The sequence below is a fragment of the Schistocerca gregaria genome, chromosome 4, assembly GCF_023897955.1.
Source record: "Schistocerca gregaria isolate iqSchGreg1 chromosome 4, iqSchGreg1.2, whole genome shotgun sequence".
Lineage (NCBI taxonomy): Eukaryota > Metazoa > Arthropoda > Insecta > Orthoptera > Acrididae > Schistocerca > Schistocerca gregaria.
In genome coordinates, this window is record NC_064923.1 from 493,388,371 (window position 1) to 493,402,285 (window position 13,915).

At 44.7% G+C, this 13,915-nt stretch overlaps 1 protein-coding gene across 1 annotated transcript in view; it reads right to left on the reverse strand.

The window, feature by feature from the left end:
- LOC126266626 (neuroendocrine convertase 2) overlaps positions 1–13,915 on the reverse strand; it is a 1,418,212-nt gene that overhangs the window by 26,061 nt on the left and 1,378,236 nt on the right. The window lies entirely within an intron of this gene.

A 13,915-nucleotide genomic window follows, 5' to 3' on the forward strand; every position in this document is an offset into this window, starting at 1 on the left:
GAGTGCCTTTGATCGCGTTCGACACCCATTCCTCCTCATGGTGGCGACACGTATGGGGTTCCCATTACTTTTTGTCGATGCCATTCGCCGGTTACTACTTCCCGCCGTCTCGATGGTACAACTCAATGGGAGGCTTGTAGGACCGATTCCTATACGCCGCTCTGTACGTCAAGGATGCCCTATGTCTACTTTACTATATGCCATTGCACTTGAGCCCCTCATCACTGGACTTACCTCTAGACTGCAGGGCCTCACTTTGCGTAACTACACTTTTCACTGTAGGGCTTCTGCGGACGATCTCCTCTTTCTCACCTGCTCCTCCACGGAACTCAATGACGGCATCCAATGGATCCACCAGTATGGACATCTTTCTGGTAGCATTCTTAATGTCCGTAAATCGACTATGATGCACACTGGGCGCGGCCTCCCGGCTATGGTGCCGAACCCACTCCCAGTCAGTACCACCCTTCGTTACTTGGGTATCGAATTTACGAGCTCCACACACCGCACAGTGGCCCTGGCATACCGGCGGTTTTTGCAGTCGATTCGGCACCATGTCCGCGGTCAAGTGCACCGTAACTTAAACCTACTCCAACGTGTGTCCTATGTCAACATGTATGTAGCCCCTAAACTGGTACACGTCGCCCAGATCCTCCCAATGCCGTTACTCCTTGGCCGCCGCATCCAATCAGCCTTTGGATATTTCGTGTCAGCAGGGGCACTTTTCAAAGTCCGCTACAGCACTTTAACATTGCCTCCTGCAAAAGGTGGCCTCGGACTCGTCAACGTGCGGGCACGATCTTCTGCACTCTTTGTCCACACTCTGTTGCGGCACTGGCAGGGGACGGTTCCGTCCTTAACACGCAGTCTCTTAGATATCCTCCGACCAGCTTCTCTCGATCCACCGATCAATGTGGCACCTATTTCTCCATTATTGTACCACGTCGCCAATTGTTTCATAGAACTCAGCTACGTTCGGGCCGATCTTCCAGTCGCCCGTCCTCCCCGTACAAAAGATTATTATCGTTTGTTTATGCTGTCCAACCCTTGCGATCCCATGGTGCTACGGCATCCTGACATTAACTGGCGCACAGTTTGGGGGTGTGTGGATGCACCCTTTTTACCGTCGTCTGTGTCTGCACTCTGGTATGTTTTAGTTTATGGAAAGTTCCCGACTAACAGTCGACTTTATCGCATAGGACTGGCCACCTCCCCACTCTGCCCTGACTGTCAGCTCGAAGACACCGACGAGCACCGTCTTACGTGCCCCCTGAAACAAAACGTATGGCTCCTCATCCAACGAATCGTGGGCTTTTACCTCCGTGCCCCGCCAACGACGGTAACCCCGGATTTCCTGTTGTTGCCCCAGACATTTCACTACCCTCTTGCTAAGCACCATACTCTCATCTGGTTTCGAGGACTGGCTTTAGAATACCTCTTTCAAAATGGTCCGCATACAGTCCTTGACTTCTGGTACAAAGTTGTGACCTCGCATAGCACCCTCACCCGAAAACCATCTTACCGACAAACTTTTGCCGGTTATCTCCGCAGCGTCTTCCTTGACCCCCCTCAAAGCTAGGGTGTACCATGCATACCTGTCACATGATGCAACACCCTTATCCACGTTCCCATGCATCGACCAAACAAATAATAAAAAAATAAATAAATAATAATAATAAAAAAAATAATTAAAAAAAGCAAAAAGACAGAATATGTTATACTTTGTTGTATTTAATGTTTTTTCTTTTTAATGTATTTATTTATTTTTTTGCTTAACTAACAGTTATCTGTATATGTTTAAATGGAATGGTACCTTGAAGAACTCTTGCGTAGTGAATATATATGTACTTTTAGTTTCTTCAATACAAATTATTACAAAAAAAGAAACAAAAAAAGGATGTTATATTTTGTTGTATTTAATGTTATTCTAATAATTTGTTTACCTAACACTCATTTGTTTATGTTTAACTGGTACCTTGAAGACCTGTTGCTTTGTATATATATGAGTACCGGCCGTGAGTTGTGCTTCGGTAGCTCAGATGGTAGAGCACTTGCTCGCGAAAGGCAAAGGTCCCGAGTTCGAGTCTCGGTCGGGCACACAGTTTTAATCTGCCAGGAAGTTTCATATCAGCGCACACTCGGCTGCAGAGTGAAAATCTCATTCTGGAAACATCCCCCAGGCTGTGGCTAAGCCATGTCTCCGCAATATCCTTTCTTTCAGGAGTGCTAGTTCTGCAACTTTCGCAGGAGAGCTTCTGTAAAGTTTGGAAGGTAGGAGACGGATACTGGCAGAAGTAAAGCTGTGAGTACCGGCCGTGAGTCGTGCTTCGGTAGCTCAGATGGTAGAGCACTTGCCCGCGAAAGGCAAAGGTCCCGAGTTCGAGTCTCGGTCGGGCACACAGTTTTAATCTGCCAGGAAGTTTCAACTAAGTAGTACTTATTATGCGTATTCAGAATCCGAAATTTGGTACACAGGCCTGCCACCACCGGCAGAAAAAATTACTCTTACCTGGCCGTACGCCGAGTCGAACTGAGTTTGAATGACGGATACATCTCTCCATCCTCTTTGCCAGAGTTCATCAGTCTTAGCAGCTGGTGACCGGTCTCTCAGCAACACGTGACTACGGTATATGTTTTCAATCGGTGCGGTATCTGGCGAATGAGCAGGCCGGGAAAAAATTTGAGTACCTTATCTTTCTAAATAGGTAAGGACAGCACGAGGAACATGAGGTCTTGCGTTATACCGTTGAATGATAACGTCAAGGAGAGCTCGATAATAGAGCACAGCCACCGGCCACAAATGCCAAAAGTGTAATGTTTGTTGCCCAAATCATCGGCTACTTGAAACGCCGGTTATCGAGTCGCGTGCTCAATGGTGCCCCATACCATCGTCCCTTGTGTCTTGCCTCTATGATGATGACTAATGCATAACCTCCACATGGAAATACATCCACCGTGATGCTGTACACAGAAACGTGACTCGTCTGAAAAGACGACGTGGAGCCACTCCTGTGTCCAGTATAGTCGTTGGGCTCACCATTGTGCCTCTGTCTTCTGTAGCATCAAGTTTAATTACAGTTATGCTCGACTTGTTCTCAATCCCTGGTACTCTAGATGTTTTTTTGCTACAAACACGACCATTTCCTGACTCAAGGTACGTCAATTGGCTGTCCGATTGTGTGCAGGCTAGTGAACAGTGTGCTAGTAGCGTGGAGTAATTCTGATTCTGCAGTACGACTCTCCTGAACCCGTAGATTCTATATTCACATGACAATAGTGGGATCCCAAACAACACGAACAGTGACACTGCAGAACGATATACAGCAAACTCTGTGGGCTACAGTTCTACCACTGTTCGATACCGACAAGTGTTCGTGTACGTTTCTCATTTATGCGCTTGCTGTAGTACTATCCCAGATCACGTATGAAACAGATTGGCCGTCCTTACGGCGGAACAGGCAACCGTAAAAATTGTTTTCCCGTCGGTCAACAGATGTCGCACGCGATGCTACAATGCTGTCCATGTCGCTGAATTGGCAACGCTGTATCTTCGGTGACGTGAATGACGCTGATTTGTGTTCGGCTAGAGCGTTGCGCGCGAAATGCTTTCGTCACACAACTGACTGTAGACCATGATCGGCTATGGTTTTTCCTGAGTTTTCAATCGAAGAATGTAGATTAGTTCCTGTAATTCTACAAACCAAGTTTATTTCTACTACAGGGATACTTCTCACAATCATATGCGAAATGAAATAAATGAAAAGTAAAACAAAAATATTTCTCGTGAGTTACTGTTAAATGCAGACTGTATTGCAGTCGCATAGGTTTTACACTCGCCTTCCATGTCGTCTATTTCCTCCTTGTTACACAGCTCTTCTGATGCGGATTATGGCGGTGAAAAGGATCTCCACGTGCAGGTTAACACTAGAAAGTTTTCAAAACCTCAACGTCTTTGAAATATAATCCGTTAATTTACTGACAAATATTGCACTGAGCAGTGAGTTTCTCGTCCTGACATTACCGACACAATTATTTATTTTGCATAAATTATGTATAGGGATTAGGTGAGTTATAACTACAAGATATTTTTCACATTGAGACTGTAAATAAGTTTAAGAAACGGATTTTGCTTCCTTTCGAAATAGTTCTGTAAGCGTTCTTAAGTATAACCACATTTTGCATTTGCTTACTGTTAGTTGTGAACGAATATAATTTCATGTACGTACTTAACAACGATATCTTCGAAGAAAATAAATATTGTGAAACCTAAAAAAAAAAAAATTCTCTGATGGTAAACATCTTAATTTTGCGGTGAGCACATCTACTATTGTCACAAGAAGTACTGTTTTGCTCAGATTTAACACATTACTTCTTTCTAGTTAAACATGGTAGAGTGATAAAGGAAAGGCAACGAAACTTATTTGAGCAGCCTAACGGAGAATCTTTATTTGGTACTTAAATACAAGATGAACAAACTACATATTTTTTTATAATTTTCAGTTCTGAGACAGATCTACTACACTTGTCTTTGAACATTTAAAAAAGTCCAAATCGCAGCAAAGATTTCATTTAAAAATTATATGATATGATTCTTGACAGGAAGGGCTGCCACGTTATTTCAGAATATAAGATCGACAAAATGTAGATAGGATCGAATGCTTAGGGCTCTTCATCAATTCTTAATCGTAACTAATTTATTGATTTACCTGAATTTAAAATCGACTTGTGTAACCTTTCTTTATCTTTGACAGGAAATATGAACATTTTTAATTCAGGATTTGTTCGTCTACTCCTTCCACAGTTGATATACTCGCAGGCCCTCGGCATGAAACCACTGGTATGTCAGAAACAGCTGTACTTCACAGTCGCCTAATAGTGGAAAGCTGCACGCGATCGGGCGATGTTGCCACATATTTCACAGAACGGAGTGCCATATAGTGGCTGATTCCACAAGTAAGGGTGCGACGCTGTTGCCGCCTGGTGGCCGTTCCCTGACAAGGGTTGCCTGCTAGACCAAGCGATCGGGCAGTCTGTTTCTTACGTGATCTGGGGTACTATCTTCTCACAAACTAACATCCAAATACTGTCTCCGAGCAAAACGATTGTTGCCAGACGGCATTCGTCCTTATCATACGGGAGAGCCACGTGGAACGATGGTATGGGGTACTGTTGAGTATGCAACACAATAACCCGCGATTCACGTAGCCAGTGATTTGGGCAGCGAGTATTACACTTTTGGCGTTTATGGCCGGTGGCAGCGCGCTATTATTGAGGTATCCGTGACGTCATCGTTCAACAAGATAACGCAAGACCTCTAGTTGCCCATGCTGTCCTGACCTATCTCGATAGAGGCCTACACGTTCTGCAGATCCCACTCAGATTGAAAACTTTTAGTCAAGGGTTGCTGAGAGATTAACATGTAGCTGATCATCAGCTACTATGATTGTTGGACTCTGGCAAAAAGGATGGAGTGACATAGCCGTAAATGTCATTCAAACTCTGTTCGACTCGATGTGCAGCAAGGCAAGAGTACTAAATTTCTAACCCTGGACACACAGTAAGTGTATTTAGTTATTTTCAATCTTTTCTCGTGTTGTAATTTTAATGGCCATGAGTATAATCCCAATTAGTTTGTGCAGTGCCATTTTTCGGCGGGCGACAGTATTGTGTATGTACGTTCACGATTGGGAAGAGATCCGTCGGTCACGCTGGCGAAGATGGGGTTTAGCAAGCACGAAGACAAGCAGTATACTCTCATCGTGTGCGGACGGGCATTATCTTGCTGAAATGTGAGCCCAGGACGGCTTGCCATGAAGGGCAACAAAACAGGGCGTAGAATACCATCGACTTAGTGCTGTGCTGTAAGGGTACAGCGGAGGACAACCAAAGGGGTCCTCCTATGAAATGAAATGGCACCGCAGACTGTCACTCATGGATGTCGGGCCTTATGGCGGCGACAGTCAGCCTGGTATCCCACTGCTGTCCGGGACCTCTCCAGGCACATGTTCGCTGGTTGTCCGGATTTAGTTCGAAGCGGGACTCACCACTGAAGACAGTTCTGCTCCACTCAATGAGATTCCAGGCCGAATATGCCCGACACCACTGCATACGGGCTTGTAGGTGCTCCGAGGTCAGTGTTAGTCGGCGCATGAGACGCCGTGAACGCAGCCCCCTTCTTTTGAGCCGCCTATTAATGGTCTTTGTGGCCAGTGAAGCACCAGCTCTATGTCGGATCGATGAAAATGATGAACCCCGGCTCTGAGAGCCTTTCTGACGATTGCCAGGTGATCAGATTCTGTGTTTTCTTTAGGTCGACCGCTTCCTTCTTGACGCTGTGTTCGGCCATAGTTCACCCATTCTTGCCAGCATGGTCGAACAGGGACGTGACGATTCCCAAACACTCCAACCGTCTTCTCTTAGCCGAGCTACATGTCTTCACTCAAATGCTGACATCTGCGCATATTGTTGAAAGGCCTGTCTGCGAGGCATAGTTGCTGTCGAACTGAGCACACGTGATGAAATTCGCAAAGACTTTATGCCCTAATGTCCTCATGCCCCATGTTTACTATCCTTGCCAACTGAGTGGTGAAACTGCCTTGCAGCTTACACATTCATCCATTGGCCGCAAAGTTCACAATTTTGCATTTTCCGTTGATGACAAATTTGCAAACTCCTTCATGGTGCGACGTTTTTTTTTTTCTATTAGACAGCATGTAGCAGTTTTAGATGTATGAAAATGTTAAACTGCTGCTTACATTTATCCAATAAGAGGAACACAAATTGTGTATTTGCGGAGAGCTAAAACTAACGGCCTATTTCTGTGTGAGAGGGGAGACAAGGGCTGCAGGCACCATAATTGTGTAAAAGAATGTCGTGCTCGGAATGGAAGTACAGCTCGGGTGTAGGACCCTGGTTAACAATCTTCTTGCTGTGTAAGGTGGCAACGGCCTTGCACCTTACATGAGTCCATTTAAAGTGACACTTTAGGTTTTGTTGGAGTAATACTCTAAATTACGGTGTACGAAATCTATGTGGAAACGCATCGGCACGCGAGGATTCCGCGATTTTGTAATTATAAGATTTTGGGGAAAGGCAGTACGCGAGACAGAGCTCGGCTACCTCCCCGCCTAGCCGCCGAAGGCCACAGCCTAACGGTATGAATGGTGAACTGGGGGATTTCTGTAATCCGTTTAGAGAGGCCACAGCGGTCACCAACCTCTGAAGGATGTGCGGCTGCAGGTGTTCAAGTGTTTACCAAAACAGAGCAGTGGATAGCTGGACGGGCTTTCCTGTGCGTGCTGTCGCCTATGTCCCACTAACCTTATGCCTTCGAGTAACTCAAGTGGGGCAGGCCAGGAGTTCCGAATAACAAACTCTCCATGCTAAAATCTGTGTTCGCTACAACGGGGAATCTTGCCGGGAAAATCTCGAGTGGTCTCTTGGGAGAAAACTTCCAGTAAACATGATTTTGCCCACAGCTGTGGTTCTTCCCAACCGGCGAGGGTGGAGTTTACTTGTGAAATTCTGTAGAAATAAAAGAATGGTGGAAAAGAATTCTGTTCCCAAGCTGTACATTGGTCGGCACTGGCAAACTGGGTATTTTGAGAGTTTCTAGTGATGTGATTCGCTCGGTAAAAGTTGAGGGGAAAAAACAAAGGTGAAGAGCGATCTTGCTGGACTCTCGGTAAAGGTCTTCCGTTCTGAGCTCTCGTACTGGGAGGACGTTAGCCAAGTCGTCTCCCGTCCTGGTCTATCGTTCTGAGTGGACGTTAGCCGCGCCAGCTCTTTGCTGCCGGGAAGATCGTTGCAAATAGAGAAGTTTATGGACAGCAGTATGTTGTCCGAGTAGTGTAAGAGTGTACTTTCCGAGCACAGCCGCGCGGTCGCCGTCAGAGACCGCCGCTGCAATAGGAACATTACGGTGAGATCGCTCCCGCTTCGACCTGTGTTAGGAGTAACGTTAAATAGTTGGATCACGTGCAATTGCTGTTTCCACAGAGGTTTCACGGTACTTTGGGGTGTAGTGGTTCTTCGTATTTTACGTTTTGTGTCGATGTCAGTCGGTCAGCCAAGTTATAAGAGATCGCGTTTTGGACCAATTTTAACACAGTTCATTGCCAATGCCAGTCAGGAGGATAATTTGTATATTGTTCATTGTGTTTTATTCAGCATTGATCTGAAGGTTATAATAAAATTATTGTGATTCAATAGAGCCTTTACTTTCAGTAGTTGATTCTGAATTCACCCTTATGCTTTTTTTTATTTTTGTGTATGTGTTTGATGTCATTGAACACCCTAAGTGTTCGTGATCGTTCATGTTTGGGAGTAAAAACAGGTGTGATTTATGGTCAACGCTACCACCGCAGATTAATTAGGGGTGACAGGGCCACATCTAAATCTAGCGTTATCCATTTTTGCCTACAGTTCCACTCCAAATTTCTTTGTAAGTTGTTTGTCAGGGGCGAACACACGCAAAAAGCGGACAAGCAACGGGTGGTGTGCGACAGCTGAACCCTAAAATTTTCCTTGAGTCTTTTCTACAACATTTTAAAACCCATTGACAAAGTACATGGATTCACTTATGCGGTGGTGTCCAAAAGCACCTGAAATATTTTAATTAAAATCATTATATTTTATCTAGATTTTGTTCTGCACCATCAGCTTCAGAGGAGTTTCCAATGTTTTTGCCACTTGTGAAATGCATCCTGGAGGTTTTTGCTTCTTAGGATGTTTAGCATCGTCCGCCATTCCACTTGAATTTCCACCAATGTAGTAAATTTTCGCCCCTTCAACTTGATTTTCATCATTTGGGAAAGGAAGAAGTCACACAGAGATACCGCTGGTGAGTACGGCGAGTTGGGAATAAATGTCACCTCGTTTTTAGTAAAAAAAATTTCCTGGACAATATAGGCTGTACGTGATGGTGCATTGTCTCCGTGGGGTACTTAATCGTTCGCATGCCGCATTTGTGAAAATTTTCTCACTATGACATCTCCAAGCGTCTCACTATAACTCTTTATTGACCATCTGATCAGGACAGACGAACTCTTCATGCAAAATCCAGTAAAAAGTCTGATCAACAAGAATTTACTGTTCCTTGTCAAGGCTTTTTTCGTCCGAGACGACTACTGTTTAGTTTCAGGATCATAGCCATAAACCCAGTTTACATCACCAGTGAGAGAAAGTATGCATCGTCTTGTAGCGGTTGTCTATGTTCGCTGTAGGCTTTCACGAGATGTTGTTTCTGATTGTTCTGTGGCAGTCCTGGGACATGTGTTCCTCAATCCTTCTCATATTCTATTGGTCAGAGGGTACGCCGACATTATGATGTCTTATTCCCAGTTGTTGTAGAGGTCTTGGACGGTCTGTCTACGATCTTGCGGAATCAGATGGCGCACTTTTCAAACCTTTTCTTCTGAGATGTCAATAGACAGCTTCGTTCCTGCAGCGGTTTTGCCAAATTTAAAACAGAACTTTATAAAGAAACGTTTCTCTTTCAAATCAGTCTTCGCAAAACAGCAAATTCAGGTAACGCAGTAGACACACGATCACCAACAACTGGTAGCCAAACCACTCATCTCGCAGCACCTGCTACTGAGATTCAAAAAGGATCCATGGGAAGACATAAAGTATTTAATTGTATTCATAACTATATTTCGAATTTTGGGAACTCCTGGATATCCCCCAGGTCTTGCGAGGAAGGTACATTGAAGCAAAAATTATGGAAGGAGTATCTGTAACCTCGCAAATTACGGAACTGATGAGTGATGAAGATTTCCTTTTTTTTTTTGGCTGATGTTGAAAAAAAATAATGACGCACCTCTCTTTCACAGGTGTCTACAAGAAATGTTTAGGTATAGGTCACGCGAAGTACTGAGACTAGACTACGTTATGAAATGCGACAATGAGTCTTTCCCGTGCTCCGTTGTCGGGGCTTCCGTTGCGTGGCACGAAATCACAGTCGCTGTGGCGGCCGGAGTCCATGCGCCCTTAGCGATGTGGCGCGCTCAAGACACTTCACGCGGTGTAGGCCAGATCCGGGCAAAGTGGCCATGGCTACCAAAGTGGCTGTTGGGTTACTGGGCGCTGTAAGTTGCTGGCTTGGCGTCGGAAATAAACTCAGTGGCAGCCGAACTGCGGGCCACATGCCACCCTAATTTGGTATGCATGCGGCTGGCTGTTCTCATTCATATTTTGTAATACGTGTCTGGAAACTAACAGTCAGATCCAAAGTTCCCTCTCAGTAACATGTTAAAATTCTTGCAGAGACAACAATATTTTGAGAAATGATTAATTTTAATTGATGTTGGTGAATTCGGCCGTGAACTAAGTAAAGTTGGGCGCTCACATTAGGAGCGGAGGGGTAAGTAGCACGGCGACTGCGGGGTTAGAGTATATGAGAGGGGGAATGTTTTACTGTTTGCCTTCCGGTACTGACAACTTACCCGTGTCAGCACCTCGTACGGATCAGCTGCTTCGTTACAGAGTTTCACACGGAAGTACCACGAATTAGCGGATTCGCAATACAGACAAATGCAGTACGTATTTGTAGCAAGGAATCCGAAATTATATTAAGGCTGTTGTAATAAAATGCGATGAGTAGGAGATAAATTACATTCAAAACATTTGGTAAACATTTGTGTTCATGTCTCATTTGTATAATGCATTTAAATGTAAGTACAATTACTGTCATTAATCAATTAATCATCCGCTCACGCAGACAACACAACAGTGCGTCACGCAGTTGCACTGTCACAACTTAGCGGTCGCTGAGTGAGGGAGCAGTCTGAAACAAAGAGCCGTCGAAATGAAGTATTCCGAATGGTACCGACTTTTAACGAGCAGTTCTTTGGGGCTTTTAATACAGCTAGTCTATTGCTGGCTCGTAACGTACTATTTTATATATTACCAATTAATAATGAGAACGATACATATGCTTCCCGAGGTGTCGACCACAGTGATACTATTGGCTCGTGAGGAAAAAAGTCTGACGACCCCTCCTTTAACTTATTCTCTCTGGAGGGCCCATTCACCCCGTGAAGACTAATCTGGTTGCTGTGCTGCTCCACAAATATAATAACTTTTGTGAATTTTGGTTATCCTGATGTAAGGTTAGCGATCAGTTTCTATATTTACTGCGAAGAGGGAATGTGACTTAAGTCTTTTTAATGAAACTGTTTTGAAAGTGTCATACCTTGCCTACATAATGCTATTTTAGTTATTAAAACTGCGGTCATGCTATTAGATGGCATCCAGATTTTTTGTCATGGTGCCAATGTGGGTAAAGTCGCCATCTCGGCACTGGCTGTTGGCCTCTTTGCGTAGGAGGAAAATGTAAGCGCAGTGGCTGCAAGAAGAGCTCCGCGGCGATACGTACAGAAAGTCCATATATGCAGGCGGCAAAAGAGAATAAAAAGAAGGTAAAGAGAAGGAAGAACGGAAAGCAGCAGAGTGACTTGGCGGACAGGGCGGGCAGCAATTTGCGGCTCTTTGCTGATGGTGCCGTGGTTTACGGTAAGATGTTGGACTTGAGTAACTGTAGGAAGATACAAGACGACTTAGAAAAAATTTGTGGTTGGTGCGATGAATGGCAGCTAGCTCTAAATGTGGAATAATGTAAGTTAATGCAGATGAGTAGGAAGAACAAAACTGTAGCTTTCGGATACAGTATTAGTAGTGCCCTGTTTGACACATCACGTCATTTAAATATCTTGGCGTAACGTTTCAAAGCGATATGCAATGGAACGACCATGCGAGAACTGTGGCAAGAAAGGCGATTTGTCGACTTCGGCTTACTGGGAGAATTTTAGGAAAGAGTGGTTCATCTATAAAGGAGACCACATACACGGCGCTGGTGCAAGCTATTCTTGAGTACTACTCGAGTGTTTGAGATCCGTATCAGGTCGGATTGACGGAAAACATCGCAGCATTTCAGAGGCGGTGGCTAGATTTGTTACCGCTAGGTTCGAACAAAACGTAAGTGGTACAGAGATGCTTCGGGAACTCAAACTGGAATCCTTGGACGCAAGGTGACGTTCTTTTCGAGAAACATTATTGAGAGAATTTGGAGAACCGGCATTTGAAGCTGAGTGCCGAACGATTCTGCTGCCGCCAACACACACCGAGGAGATAAGACACGACAAAATGGGGCTCATACGGAGGCATATAGACAGTCGTCTCTCCGTCGCTCTGTTTGAGAGTCGAACAGGAAAGGCAGTTACGAACAGTGGTAGACGGTACCCTCCGCCACGCACCATACAGTGGCTTGTGGATTATCTGCGCAGATGTAGGGATGAAGGACAGTGAAAAGAATATTGCGCAGAGCAGGAAATGCAACGCTAGAAGAACTCTTTCTAATGACAGCAATGAAGACTGAACGTGCTTGTATTGCGAAGAAAAATTTTGAAATTCAATGTCAGAAGAGCAGTGGATTTAGTTTCAATTGTGGGCCCACGAGCTGTGTAAAGGAGCTGAGCAACAAAGTTTGACTTTTATTTTGGCAAAGTGTAAATAAGTGAAATTCAATCATGTTTTGCAATAAAACATGTTTAGTTCTTTGTTACAGAAGTTTTTTGTCCCTTATTTTTGGGTATAAAACTAGGTGGCCACCTCGCCCGCTCATGTCGGGTAAAGTGATCATTTTGCCACTTCGTGAAAACTGAATTGTTTAAGGCATTTGATTCGATCCTAAAATGACTATACTATTCTATATTATACTTCAACATTTGCAGATTATGATCCCCCATTTCTGTGAATTTCTGTCTGTTGCTTGTCAGCTTAAAAGGCAGGGATGCCTTAGCCTGGTCACTCTGACCGGCTTTCCCTGCTGTTTGTTGGTAGACCTTGATTAATTCTCTGGATTTCTATACTATCCAGTTAATCTAAATAAGGATCGCGAGACCGGGTTAAACCTCTCAGAACTCCGGAGTCAATAATGGAACTCCCTGTAGCTTCGTAATTTCAAGAAAAATTGCGAGTTCCGACCAACGGACAGAACAGTGTCCACAGCCAAATTATCGGCACACCACGTCCGACTGCCTCCTAGCCACTTACCCCGACAGTCTTCATGATAATAAAACAGGAATTTTAAAGTTATCAGGGAGAAAATCGCACCCAAACACCACACACACTACACTCAGATTTCTACGGAAACGCATTAAATTCTTTTGATTTAACGAAAATCTTCACAAATCCTTATCTTTCACTAAGTTCCACCATCCAGTCAGCTATTTGGCTCAACAATCGCTGCCTGTTGAGCGTCTGTACACTCGATAAAGAGCAACACTCGCCTCCTAGGAAACGGGCACAGTTCAAATTCAGACCCACGTTACCACACGAGACGACTGTACTTTCGGGATCTCTTAATTTTCCGCACTGTAAGAAGTAACTGTGTTGATCAGGAATGAGCACCTTGTCCTGACTACAGGACACCCCCCCCCCCCACCCCCGTCACTCGCTCCTCCTCCCCCCTCCCTCCTACTCCCCACCCGGCATTTGCAGCTGACTGCAGAACGTCTCTAATGACGCCAACTACTTTTCGTGTCAGAGCAAGAAAGAAAAAAACAGAGCTCGTATACAGGCATGCAAGAAAGTGTGTTTTCCCTCGCTCCATTTGCGAACCTAACAAGAAAGAAAACGGATATTAGTGGTGCATCGTCCACCATGCACAATATTGAGGCTTGCGGACTATGTACGTGGATGCAGATCTGAACTCATATTTCGCGAGCAGCAGACTGCTGCATGAAACTATTTAACACTTAAACCTTACGAACAGCCAGAATCAGGAGCTGAATGTACACATTCCTGCTATCACTTGCAGAGCTTCTGTAAGGCGCTGCCTCCTGTAAGGGTCCATAGTATTGGCTGACACCAGCCGTCGTGGGGATATCATCCGACCTTGAGTTTGCCTCCTATG